Source organism: Passer domesticus, chromosome 2 (genome assembly GCF_036417665.1).
Source record: "Passer domesticus isolate bPasDom1 chromosome 2, bPasDom1.hap1, whole genome shotgun sequence".
Lineage (NCBI taxonomy): Eukaryota > Metazoa > Chordata > Aves > Passeriformes > Passeridae > Passer > Passer domesticus.
Window position 1 is genome coordinate 6746266 of NC_087475.1, and position 14224 is coordinate 6760489.

Consider the following 14224-nt stretch of genomic DNA (forward strand, 5'->3'; position numbering starts at 1 on the left):
TATATTACCATAATTTTCCTCCAGATTCTACTCTCTTCAGAAGTCAACAAAGAAAAGCAGAAACAAAGGCTGGATGATTCCTCAGGAATCATTGGTCTGTTATTTTCCTGAGGGCTTGACTCTCCACACCCAAGAGACATCTGACTGATCTGGTATCAAAAATCCCCAGCAATAAAGAATCTATTAAGCTCTTGTTGAACTTGGCACATGCTATTTCAAATTAAATTAATAAAGGTGAAGAGCAGCAGTCAGGCCCCACATGCGTGGGAGGACACAATTGTGCAGCAAATTGTGGGAGGCAGCACCTGACCATGTCAAACCCATCCAGTCTCCACAAGCTGAGCCTTGCAGGCAGCTGCTCCTTATACTGTGTCCTGAATAAGCAGCTCTTTCCCTCTCACAAGCAAGGAAAACAGCTTTTAAGAGGGCAGAAAAGGGGAAGAAGCATCAGCTTGGGAAAGCATAGCCACTCTGTACCCATGAATACCAGGAGCACCTTTAGCAGCAGTCTGAGTTAACTCAATGTCACACTTCCCATGTGTGGATGCCCAGCAGGTGAATGCAACTTCTCCACATCATCCATGTGCATGTCCCCATCTCCCACACAATAAAGCACAGCAGATCCTTTGCCACTCCTGTCCCCCTTCCCAGAGGCCAGCTCTTCCAGTGTTTAGTGTGTGTAGGAACCTTGCATAGGCTTAGAAAGAAGCTCTTCCATCCCAGGAGGTTTCTGTATCCCTCTGCCATCCTTTGGGAGCTCTGGCGTTTCCCCAGTGCTCCCAGCCCACCACACTTTGCCTGTGTGAGGTCTCTGCAGTTTGGCTTTTCCTTCATTCACCAGCAAGGGGAGAAAAGGACACTGTTCTCCTTGGAGCTCCTGGCTGCAAGATTTACAGTCTGGGATTTTTTTCTCATTTGGCAGCCAGGTCCTTTGACACCTCAGGTACTGTGCTGTCATAGGGGTCCCCAAGGCCAAGCCAGATGAGATGCATTTCTTGACACCCAATATGGAGAGATTTTGGTGGGATAACACCCTCAGGAGAAACTTCCAGTGCTTTTCTAAATTTCTCAAGCAGCTGTTGCCACATCCTACATCAGGCTGCAGGCTCAGCAGGCATTGCCCTGCTACTCTGTGGATTTTTGGACTGCAGTGTTGAGGGGCAGTGAGAGATGGCTGCTCCCTAGGAAAGGGGAGCCAGGAGCCCAGACTCATAACAAGGCATCAGTGCATCAGCTCCAGGGCTTGTTGGACTCATTGTGCAGTTCCCTGGCCAGGCAGAAAAATAACTTGTTAAAAAGGAAGAAAAGTGTAGCTGTTTCCTGACCAAAAGAGCTGAGTTAACTAAAGAGAAGAAACGAAGGGTCAGGACCGTGCAGGCAGGAATGGGGCAGGGTATGGCATGAGAAGAGGAGGAGGAAAGGTGCAAGGTGGTGTTCTTGGAGTTGGCAAACCACAGTAATTGTTCACCTGCTGTGGGTGAGCACAAATTGATCACCTCTGTGCTGTGCAGCAGGAGAAACCCTGGAGAGCAGCTCTCTGGAAACGGGAGCTGCATGTCCCCCCCAGGTTATCACTACTTGATAGCAGGAGACCTCTCCTGCCTGAAGCATTTTTGTGCTTACTTACAAAAAGCAGTGCTGTGCTTGTTCTTTCCTTTTTTACCTATGGATGGGAGTAAAGAGCTTTTTACCTCTGAAGTGCCAAATCACTGGGCTTACAATAAATATATCCACTTTAACAAAATGCAAGACATAGGAAGCGTTCACAACAGTTAAGAAGAATAGATTATCACATCAGTCTTGGCAATTTTTTATAGTTTTCCATGCATTTATACATTTCATGTGGTGCAGCTGACGTAAAATACAACCCAAAAAAAAGAAGTTGGCCCAGCTTGGAAAAATCTCATATGCTTCAAGGTATTTGCCTAGGCTCACCAAGCTCATTTTTTGCTTTGCATTAAAATTCTACAAGGACACAGGATTAACCCCACACCAGCTATTTCAGACCTGGCAATGTGGTATTTAAAAGTTTAATACTGTAATCTTAAACCTGTAACTTTGGCCAAATCACCCTAATGCACTTTTCTTGGAGCAGCTTTTTATTATGATCTTTGGGAACTGTATATATGTTGTGCATTAATCTTGTCCTTAATTGTGTGTTTTCTATACATTTTTAAAAGCTAAAAATAAATATTAATTTTACCCGTTTAAACATATAAAACTCAAATATGTATTAAAAAACTGCATCTACTTAAAAATACTCAAGCAGATATATAATATATAGAAATTATATAGTGCTGTCAACTTAGTATTTTTTTCAATGATGCTGTTTTGGTATGAGGACACATATTTTATACTCTTCCAAATATGTTTTATGCAATAGGTTGTATCCCAGAGAAATTGTGGGTGCCCTGTCCTTGGAGTGTTCCAGGCCAGGTTGGACAGGGCTTTGAGCAACCTGGTCTAGTGAAAGGTGTCCCTGCCTGTGGCAGGGGGTTGGAACTGGATGATTTTTACTCTCTTCAACCCATGACTGCCAAAATACCTCTTTCAAAAGAATGAAACAAAAGTTATTTTATTTTTCTCCCTAGCATGGTCTCTTTATTCTATTTAAGCAGGTTATGATGAAGACAAAATGCTTTTGTCTGATCACTTGCTCATGTTGCAGAGAAATCTGGATCCTGTCCCTGCCAGGTGAGTTTCAGGATTTGTGAGGGTCCAAGCCAGGCTGATGCAGACAGCTGAAGGCCAGGCTCTGATCCTCACCACTTCTCCAGGACAGCAGGTGAGAAACTGCAGAGCAGTGGCACAAGCAGGCACCTGGGGTCATGCTCTGATGATTTCTGTGCAGCTCCCCTGGGAATGTCTGTCTCCTCTCCCTCCTCTTTTTCCTCCTCTTCCAAGCCCCAGCACAATGTTTCTGTGCCAAACACTCTCCCATTGTTTCCCCTGTAGGACACTGAGTGCAGCATAATTCATTTCCCTGATTTGGTTCAGAAGAGCACCAAGCAAGAGACTTGAAGAGCTCCATATGTTTAGGCTGTCAAAGGAAAGATCGAATATTCCTTTATTATAAGTACCTTATGTACTTTAATCAAGCAGAAGGCAAACATGAATCAATATCTGGGGGTTAAATCTGGGAAAATTCAAATGAGAAATAAAGCACAGTGTTCTAAGATAATGATTAATTATTTTCCAAACTACCACATGAAGTGGTGAATCCTTTATCTCAAACCCAGGTGCCTTTCTGGAGGAGATGCTTTAGGCAAATACAAGACGTTGAACCCAGGTAAAGGTAATTGAGTGAAATTTTCTGGAACTCAGACCACTAGCTTTCTTGGCCTTGAAGTGCTGATATCTAATAATCACCTGATTATAAATGGTATTTAACTTGAACACAAAGCACTCAAGGCAAAAAACCCAAAACATTTTAGAAGATTAAAAAGCTTATCCATAGTTTATGCCATTCAAATCTGTAAAGCCACAAGAAAAGATTATCATATTCCCTTCACCATGGAAACACAAGTACACTGAAGAAATCAAAATGTTGGTTGTTGTGTGATAGAAGACAAAATGGGACACAAGGGCTGTGAAGTGAATGGCTAAAGATTAATTTAAACAGAAAAAGAAAAGCAACTTGTTACAGACAGAACTTTTTTAAAGACCGAAGGACTCAGTCTCTAAGATGCATCCTGTAATTGCAATGGGAGGAAAGCAGCAAAAACCACATTTCTTGGGAAGGGCACTGGTAAAACCCAAAGACCATACTCAGAAAGCCCAACATGCAACAGCAAGTTGAGAGGGAAGGTTGTAAGGTAGCATGGCAAGATAGAAGATGATGAAAAATAAAAATCAAGCTATCCTAAAAGTTGGGCCAGTAAGTATTACATGAAAAAATTTATGCCATTTCCCAAATCTGCACTGATTTTAATGTCATTCACTTCTCTTGTGGCAGTGGAAGGACAGCAGTGTCAGGTTGTTGCTGGCCATTTTTCAGCTGCTTTCTGTTGCTAAGACACAGATGTGATTTTTCAGATTGCCTGAACATGACTACCAGTGAGTTTTCTATTAGAAATAAATGTGTAAAGTGACTATTTCACTGTCGATACAGAAATAATGTCACAAACATGAAGAACTACTTACAAAATAAGACAGCTATAAATTCACAACCTCTTGGATATTGTTTTTTCTCTCCCTGGAGTAAATCAGGAATAAGTTGGAGTAAGGGCTGAGGCTTCTTTTGCTCTCAGCAGCTTCTGGGAGGACTTCCCAAAGTCGTGGGACGTGGCAGCCTGTCCCTGAGGGGTAACATGGATTAGGTAAGTACATTTAGCTTCACCTCTCTTTCTTTTGAAAAAAAACACCTTTCTTTTTTTCTTCCCTCAAAGCAACCACAGCAGTTAGCCAGTATTGAATACCTTGAGGGTTGTTTCTATTGGGAAAAGAAGCCAGTGCTGGAGCTGGGTGCTTTGTGCAAGGCTTATTGTTGAAAAAGGATGGCAGGAGCCCTATTTCCCTGAACTCAGCATGGATGGACAATAGGACGCAGTTTCTATTTCAAGACTCTTTTCAGCCAACACAATCCATAACAGAACTTCTTTTTTCCCCTGGTCTCTCTCTCTCTCCACAGCTTTATCTGAACAGCAGATGACAAGTAATTTTCTGGTGTGTCCTCATTTTCCATCTCTCTCTATTTCTTTTCCTGCAGACAGGGCATGCACACTCAGCTGGTATTAATTCAGTCCTTACGTCTTTTTGTTCTCTGTGTTCCCATTCAGGCTACCATGTAGATGGGTTTCTCCCATGAGGAACAAAGAGGCCATTAATTTCTCCACTAATCAAAGGTATTAATGCTCACCAGATTCAGAGCAGAGATGTGACTGCACATGGATCAAAGACAGGATTTGCTGAGGGCCATCCACTCAAGACAGCAGCACCTCAGCTGTAGCTCCCTCAGCCTCCCCACTTGACTTGCTGGCACGTGCAGTGACAAACCACTGAGGACAAGTTTCTATCCTGACACAGATCACTTGCCTTCATTTGCTGAAAGCTGTGCCATATCAGTTTATATCTACTTGAGATGTAACTGTCTAAGGCTGCAAAGTCAAAGAAGGGAAATAGTACCCCCAAATATGAAAGATATAGGTCTGTCTATATAAAAAAAAATATTTTATTTCATGGTGACATCATTTTTTCTTTTGTGGCATGGCCTGTACTTGATTTCAATCTAAACCACACCCTGGCTCACTGTACTGGAATGCTGTGCATAATGGACAGGTGGGCAATGTGAGACACAGAACACAAGAAAGCAAATGCAAAAGCTTCCGTTCAGTTCCTATCTGAGTAGAAATCACTGCTTGTTTATTATTTGTTTTCCAGGTTTTTTTGCAAGTGGGTTGTTTCCTGTCAAGCTGAGCCCCATGATAGAAATCATATAAAACTCAAATGTCCAAATGCAATTTTTTAAAAATCAGGTCAGGTAAATCCTATGAAGAGGGTCAAACAATAGAAAGAAGAGAGAACAGAAAGGGGGAAAAAAATGTACGGCTGTCTTTCCTGTTCTCATTTAACCTGAATAAGAAATTAAGCGGAGGGGGGGAGATAGAAGGAAGAGGAAAGACAGAACTAGAACAAAACTATTTCAGGATCTTTTATGGATGACAATCTTTATATTTACATATGAAACCAGACTGGACAAAGCACTAAAAATACACCATATCTCATTGGGAACAGCAGCAGGGAAATACAGCAGTTGACATAAATGGCCTTTTTCTATCATTAGCCTCTGTGATTCCATACCCATTTCATTCACAGCGTGTATCCTTCTTACAAGTCTCTCTGTAATAATAGTTCCAGAAATACAATCCACCCAGCCCTCATTCTCTGCACTACTGAGGAGCTGGAGCTTTTTAGTGCTTGCCATATTGGTATGGACATTGATGACAGACGTGCTCCTCTCTATTCCATTAGTTTTATACCATTATAATTCATGCAGGGAAAAATGTACAAGCAGAATGTCTCACACAGGTTTTGGGGTGATTTCTGCAGAAAGAACAGAGGATGCAGCGTGCTGCAAAACTCCTGGAGGAAATGAGCACTGTTATCTCTCTTTGATGTACACAGAAATTACTTATCAGCCATTAAACAACTGCCTTGACTTTTTACACTTTCTCCCAGTTGTCCAGACCTAGAGTTACCTGTCTTGATTAGACTAAAGGTGTCTTGTCAGCCTTGCAGCAAAAGCTATTTTTACAGGGCAAATTCCCCTCACCTGATAATAACAGGGGATTTGTCATTACCAAAAATACTGGGCATATGGGGAGTTCCTGTTAACAACAGAATAAAAGTAAGAGGCATATAAGGGGTTTCAGTTAACACCAGAATAGCCCTTAAAGCACTCTCTGGGAAGGTGAAAGGCCACATAGGGCACCTACTGTAGGTTTTAAGCCCTACCCAGCACCCAAATGTCATATTTCTTCTTTCCCTTTTAAAGTTACCACTCGGCAGGAGACTCCAACTTGTTTAAGTATGTGGATACTCTGACTGAAGCCAAAGGGATCAGGAACTTTGGTCAATCAGTGTTTTTGTTTCAGGCTTTTCCCCCAGAGGTTATCTGAGGATCACCTTTGATGTCATATTCTGGTTTCTCTGTATTGTTACAGAACCAACCTGGCATGCAGTCTGCACCAGGCAAATACTGTGGAGGCTGATCTTCTTCTCCACATAGTCAGCTTCTCATTGCAGGCTTGTGGATTTGTTGTTTGGTGTGGGACAATTTTTTGTTTGGGCTTGGCTGGCCCAGATTTCTTGTATGAGGTGCTCTTGCAGCAGGTTGTGAAGGCCAAAATTCAATCTAAATCCAACTGATGGTTTTAGAAATATTTCTAACTCCAAGATGGCATGAGACAAGAGGAGAGGAATGGAAAGGAGAAGAGGGAAGGGAAGGGAAGGGAAGGGAAGGGAAGGGAAGGGAAGGGAAGGGAAGGGAAGGGAAGGGAAGGGAAGGGAAGGGAAGGGAAGGGAAGGGAAGGGAAGGGAAGGGAAGGGAAGGGAAGGGAAGGGAAGGGAAGGGAAGGGAAGGGAAGGGAAGGGAAGGGAAGGGAAGGGAAGGGAAGGGAAGGGAAGGGAAGGGAAGGGAAGGGAAGGGAAGGGAAGGGAAGGGAAGGGAAGGGAAGGGAAGGGAAGGGAAGGGAAGGGAAGGGAAGGGAAGGGAAGGGAAGGGAAGGGAAGGGAAGGGAAGGGAAGGGAAGGGAAGGGAAGGGAGAAAAAGAGAAGAGAAGAGAAGAGAAGAGAAGAGAAGAGAAGAGAAGAGAAGAGAAGAGAAGAGAAGAGAAGAGAAGAGAAGAGAAGAGAAGAGAAGAGAAGAGAAGAGAAGAGAAGAGAAGAGAAGAGAAGAGAAGAGAAGAGAAGAGAAGAGAAGAGAAGAGAAGAGTTCTATGCACAGATTACTCAAGAGCCTAATCAGCCCTTTCCCTAAGGTGGAAAAAGGTAACTTTTCTGTCAGAACTAGAGTAGGCAGCCTTTAACACATTGATCACGAACTGACTTTGGTTGTTTCTGACCCAGTTGCATCATTTTAACAAGGGAATGAAGAGCACTCCTCATGAAACCACAGGCTTCCCACTCAAGCTGTCTCGCCTGCAATGTTTAATATTCCACTTTGCTGACGATCATTGCAGCACTACGTGCAGGGACAGGAGGATCAAATGCCTGACACTTCCTCCACTTGAATTTTGTGTTCCGGACACCCGTCATGCCCTGGCCCCACAGCAGGAGCAGCAGCCAAGGCAACTTGTGCAAAAGGCCTGAAATGCCATGTTTTACTAGCTGAAATATGAAGTGATAACTTCAGGAAGTTTGTTCATGCTTTGGATTGGTGACTGAGGGAGGAAGCAAGTGCATGGTTTCAGAATGAGTGAATTATTTAAGCCAGCAGTCCAGAAATGCAAAGGAGGGGCGTCAGGTCTCTGCAAGCAGCTAAACTGGACTGTATTCCCTTGTCCTCAACAACAGTGTGGGTGTTCTGAATGCTACCAAGTTCTGGGTTTTGACATGAAATTGTGCATCACCACAAAAAAACATCTGTTCAAATTTTCTTCACCAACACTTTTGTAATTTAGCAACTTGCCAGTTGCATAATAAAATCAAACTGGGCATGTTGCCTTATGTTTGGCACTTATGTTTTGCAAAGGTGCCCAAAGATCATTGGGCAATGACTGATGAGAAATTCACACTATTACTGCAGGTTCTTAGATTATTAGTCATTCTTGGACAACTGAGATAATGTCACACAAAAGCTGAGAGAGCCAGGGGGCTTTTTTAAACCTGCTTTTCTAAGCTAATGAGGTTTGTCTGTTTCCAGTGTACGTGTGTTTTAATTACATGCAACTATAAGACCTGGCAATACTTTTTGAACCTGTTCACCAATTTAAAAGGAAAAAATCCAACAGGAAGAGGGGAAAAGTTGTCAAAGATATAAATTTCAGACAAATTCATTGAAACAGAGAGAGAAAAAGCTAATTAAAATTTACATGGGAGAAAGGAAAGGTCAAGAAGGCGAGAAAGAGTAAGAGAGACTATAAATGGAAAGACTATAAATGGCTATCTGTAAGGGAAAACTTGAGTTGTAGTTCATATCTTAGCAAAACTGAAGTTGATCAAACTCAAAGAAAACCCACAGTGAACTAGACTTCTTTTATTCCAATGCTTGGGGAGATACTTGGGGTTTTGGTTTCTTTATGCAATTTCATTTTCCAGTATAATATTCTTTACACATATTACTCAGCTACACATAAAGGTGTTTTAAACAGTGAGGGGTGGCTGGAATATTTAATGGACAAATTTAGAAGAGAGGGAGGCATTCCATTGTACCAACTGGACTTCACCATCTCCCCTTCCTTGGCATCTAGAGAAAACTCCCTTAGAAAAGCAAGAAAGCATGACAAAGTAAACCACAATTTTTTCCCTACTGAGAGCTTCAGGCATACAAATGAGTTCTTGCCAGATAGCAAGTGAGATTGTATCATTTCCAAACAACTGACTCGAAGAAAAAAAATAAAATGCAGGCACCTTGAGAATTCTCTCAAACTCAAAACTGCAGAGATTGTTTTGCAGAATTAAGCTTTGCTCTTGGATTACAAATGTTTGTGCCAAATTTCAGTTTCCGATGCTTTTGCCTGTGTGTGAGTAAGTGTGAAATTATTAATCCTTGAAAGCAGGGATTCATAATAACAGAGTTATTGACATTTTCTTGGCACTAGCATTGCAGATGTGATGCTAAAGACAAGAAACATTCCCACTGTTTGATGAAGAGGGTACCCAGGAAACACCAGCAGTAATCATTCTCCAGGCAGAAGATGTTTTCTGTCATCTGGTTCTTGACAACTATAAATAAAGGGCTCAATCTGATTTTTATACACCATTTCTACACTGTAAGAGACAGAATGATATATCCCACAGTTTGCAATGGAAGCCATATACGAAGTGATGAGATTATAAACAAAGTATGTGTGCACCACAAACGTTTGTATTTTTAGCAGTGTTGTGAAGCAGAGTCTCACAACTGCACTTGTGGGCCTTGGTTAACAGAGAAACACCATTTCTGGTGCTGTAGCTGAAGTGTTTCAGAGACAAATGTTGGTACACAGGCAGAGGATGAAATCAGTATTTGCTTGCATAAAAGAAGTGCTATTAAAGGCTATCAAAGTGAAATGCTTCCACTGTTTTCTTTTGTTAGCTATATAAAACTAATTTATTTGAAAGCAGAAATACAGAAAACACAGTGTGGTGACCAGCCACAGGCCTAGAAGATCTCTAAACAAAGCACCAGCACTCCTTGGGAGAGCAGGGGAGTTCAAGAACTCTGGCAGAACACAGTCCTCCTCCTGGAGCTCACAGCTGAGCTCTGCTCTCCTGTTCCTCTGCAACAAGGTGGGAGCTCACCAGGAAAGGCTCACAAGAGGCAACCAGTGAAACCTTCATTGGTAGAGGAAACAAAAACCATGGAATTGTCTTTACTTTGCTAGTCAGTGTGATTCAGAGGGCCCTGAGCTCACAGTGTGGAAGTCAAATGGTTTAAACAGCTTAGCCCCACCTGGGCAAGGCACCAAACTCCAGCTATGAGATTTTCACCAGCAGGACAGCAGTGATGCAGCTGTGCTGCTTCCCAGCCAGAGTCAGCAGGACTGCCAGCACCTCCACAGTGAGCTCCAAGCAGTGGGTACCCTTCCCTTCCCTTCCCTTCCCTTCCCTTCCCTTCCCTTCCCTTCCCTTCCCTTCCCTTCCCTTCCCTTCCCTTCCCTTCCCTTCCCTTCCCTTCCCTTCCCTTCCCTTCCCTTCCCTTCCCTTCCCTTCCCTTCCCTTCCCACACAACACACAGAACTACTGGGAAATAAGATGAAGGAGGTACCAATCCAATGCTCTGCATTTGAACACTTAATTTCATTTTCTCATTATTAAAACTCTCTTTGTATTCTGTTGCCTGAATCAGCAATGGGCTCCCTTGTCACCATGCCGAGTTCCCAGGAAAATGTGTTCCCCTTCCCTCCTAACTTCTTCCTGCAGGATTATGGCCGTTCAGCCCCATGGACTCCATCACCTGCCCAGCTGCAGCCAAAAAAGTGAAAAATAAAAAGCCTAGAAAGCTCTAATTGCCAATGTTCACATCATCGAATCTGTGACGAGAATAAAGTTTCACGACCATACCCCAGCTCTGGGAGGGTGTGCACATCTTTGGGAAGCAGATCTCCCCCTCTGCCCATTCTCTGCAGACAATCTGCCCTGCAGATCAGCCACAGCTTTTCCAGGAGCTCACACAGAGCCCTTCCCTGCGTGGCAGAGGTGTCAATTTGCAGGCAAATGACCATGGCTGGCAGGGCGAGTTCTCAGGCTATCCAATGACTGCTCCAGCATGGATGTGTCATTGCTGTTCCCACCACAGAGCCATGTGAGTGAGAAATCAGCTGAATCTAATCAGAAGGAATGGCATAATTAACACGAATTCTGTGAGGAGCTGTTTGGTAAGTGATATGCAGCTCTCTGTTTAGTGGCTCATTATTCAAGCAAGCCCGGGTGAAGCTTTGCTGTCTCCACGGAGCACAGTGTAAATAGAAAAAAACAGCTTCACTTTCCCCATCCTGTCACTGCAGACCATCATTTAAGCTGATCATTCTTTTCCATTTTTCACAGAATTTTTCCACAGCGTGGACAGGGGCATTTAAGTTGTTATTAAAGCATGTTAGGGAGGCAAGCTGGCCAGGGCTCCTTGGGGAGGGCAGCCCCAGCGCTTTGTGGCTGCTCCTGAGTCTGCTCAAAGTGTGAGGAAACAAGGGTATAATCACAGATTTCTGGTGAGACGAGCAAAGTATCAGTCAGGCAAGTTCTGCAGAAGCATTTCAAGATCACGTGGTGAGGTTTTCTTGGGAAGCAGCTTTCTCTTTGGGAAATAACCAGATATTGTCAGGAAATGTGGAATCTCACCCGTTCCACAGCGCTGCATTGTATGCAAAGAGAAATTTCAGTCAGTGGAAGGCAGGGAGGAAGAAGAGGCATCAGAGTGGCCATTGCTGAAGGAGTGGCTCCAACAAGACATGACATATTGCCACTGCCTCAAGCCAGCCAGCATTGCTTCTGCCCCACCATCCACCTCAGAGCCTGGTAAAAGCTCTTCTTCTCCCTACTGCCAAGGACTTGTGTGCTAATGGACTGCTGACAGATGGGTGAGAACATTTGTTTTGGTTTTTTTCTTTTTTCTTAATTTCTGAAAAAAAAGCCACCACCAACAGAAAAACAAAACAAAACAAAAACAAAAAACCCCAAAAACCAACAAACAACAAAAAAAACACCCTTGGGGGAGGAAAAAAAAAAAAAGTCAGCCATTCCTCTGCAGTCTTAAGAAAATATGGGCACCCCCTGTTGATTTATATAACTTTTTTTTTAAATAAAATAAAAACCATACCATGTCCTGGGGAATTTTACTTTCTTCCATTTTGTGCAGGAAATGCACTCATGTTGCAGCTGTTGTCAGATCCAAGTCGTGCTCCACAGCTGCTGCTGACCAACAGCAAACAGGAGGCCACCACCGTGGCAGGACAAGGACACCTGAGCAGTGTGCCCCAGGTTCAGTGTAAAATCAAGGCAGGAAATCAAGGCCAATACAAGGCCAAAGACATAATTTAGCTGGAGAGCAGCACAGTGAACGCTCTCCCATCTTTATTTCACCTTTTTTTAGTGCCCACATTTGGAACAACGTCTCTTTCTAGGATTTCTACAAGTCTGCCAGAGATGTCCTGAGCAGAAATGCCTCTGTCCATGAAGGATATTGCATGTTCATGGGCCTTTATCCATCTTCAGTGTCTTGAATTCACTGTTCTTGGGCAGAACATCTGCCTAGGATTCAGATTTACCAGCTGTGCCTTCTTTCTCTGCCCAGAAACTCCGTCCAGACAAAATCTAAAAAATACATGCCCATTTGGCCTGAATTTCTCAATGTTCAGCAGTCCAGAAGGAGTGATATTTCCAGTCAGAAAATGAGACAAGATCAGGAAAACCCAGAACACAGGGCAGTTGTATCTCCTACAGCATAGATGCATCCTCTCTTGGAAAACACTTTCATCCTGACACCTCCATTTTCAATAACCTGTATTACAAGCTGGACCCCACTGCATCAATTCACCCTTGTGCCTGCAAATCCCAGCTCAGCCTTGCTCCTGAGCTCCTCTTAGTGAGCCCTGACTGGCAGCTAAGGAAATAAGAGTGTGCTTGTAACTGTGGGAGTTTGGAGAACCAAAAGTAACCCTAAACCCCAGACAGTAATTAGAATGGAAAAGTGAGGAGGATCGTCATACATGGAAGTGTAAAGAGAAATAGAGACCAGCCTGAACTCCATTGCTGGTGATGACTCAGAAATGAAGGGGCAGGAAGTGTAGACTGAGAAGCAAACCACCCCACAACTGAGACACCTGATTTCCAAATAAGCTGCAGCTTGGCCAAGCTATCCCAAGAGCAGCAAGTATGTTTGTGGTAGAAAATAATTTCTTGGGAACATGAAGCTGTGCCTTAACTTGAGCAGAAAGGCAGCTACACCTACAAGGTAAGAAAAACCCCTCCTAATATAATAGTTCAAAACAAAAATGGAACAGCTGAATGTAATTTCTCCCCATTTTCTTATTTCTTTTTCTCTCATTAGACACATTAGATCTGCTGAAGGAAATTTTTTTTCCTATTCATGTTTCATTAATTTAAAAACATGTGCAACGTGTGCAAATTAAGGATATAATTGACAGACAAATGGCAGCTGCCAAAATCAGGAGGGAAATGTTTCTAAAAGCTAAAGGTTTCATAGATCCTTTCTGTTGCATTGTGGTTTTGTATTTCTTGTTGTCTGGTATGTAGTAGATTCTGGTAAGAATCCCCCAAACTGATGTTTTTTATGATTTGAAGTACTCTGTCCATTATTTATGTCGGAATCAATAGAACAGTTTATATAAAAAAAGATGCATTGCAACAGTCAATTCAAAGAGAGCAATTTGTATGCAAGTGGAACTGATCAATCCAATAAAAATGATTGCCAAGTCTCCTGAGACTTACAGAAATATTTTCAATAAATGCATTTTTAATAAAAAAGCAATGAAATATATCACAGCATAGGAGTCAAATAGAAAGCAAACATTTTCTGAACAACTGAGGAAAAGAATTTACACTTTTCTTACAGTCTGTTTTCATTCAATTATTGATGTAATATGGGGATTTTAGTATGGAATATTATTTGTTTTTAAATCCTGGATTGCTCACTCAGGTCCCATTTGTCCATACAGTTATTTCAGTGGAAGCGCCTAACTCCAGGATAAGGATCTGTTCCCAGGATTAAGGAAATAAGGTGCATCTTTAAGCTTGTATTGTGATATCTCCGCAGTAAGATACAGAAATATCTGCTCAGAGAAGGTGCTCAGAGTCTGACTCAGGCCATGCTCAGCCTAGCTTAGCTATGACTGTAAGAAATTTTATTTCTTGTGTGTCAGAAAAGTTCTGAAATACCAGTGTATGAAGGTGACACTTTTGTTAAGAAAAAACCACGATTTTCTGGGGAAGACATTACATTTTCTGGGGAACTTTGTGCTGTTCAGAGTCTCCTTCACTGGAAAGCAAAGCCCAGCTATTTGGTGCTCAGCTGAGTCAGCATTCACAGCAAAGAAACAGCTTCCAAGGCAGGAAGGAGAGGATTCTT

At 42.7% G+C, this 14224-nt stretch overlaps 1 protein-coding gene and 1 long non-coding RNA gene across 2 annotated transcripts in view; both read left to right on the plus strand.

The window, feature by feature from the left end:
• LOC135293162 (uncharacterized) overlaps positions 1–6932 on the plus strand; it is a 32372-nt gene extending 25440 nt beyond the window's left edge. The window contains exon 3 of the long non-coding RNA XR_010355286.1: positions 2616–6932. This is a non-coding gene — a long non-coding RNA (uncharacterized LOC135293162). The remainder of the gene's footprint in view (positions 1–2615) is intronic.
• Positions 6933–12470: 5538 nt separating this feature from the next.
• The window catches only part of DIPK2B (divergent protein kinase domain 2B), a 51097-nt gene continuing 49343 nt past the window's right edge, over positions 12471–14224 (plus strand). Inside the window, exon 1 of the mRNA XM_064407186.1 lies at positions 12471–13090. The gene's annotated coding sequence lies outside the window, so the exon portion shown is untranslated. The remainder of the gene's footprint in view (positions 13091–14224) is intronic.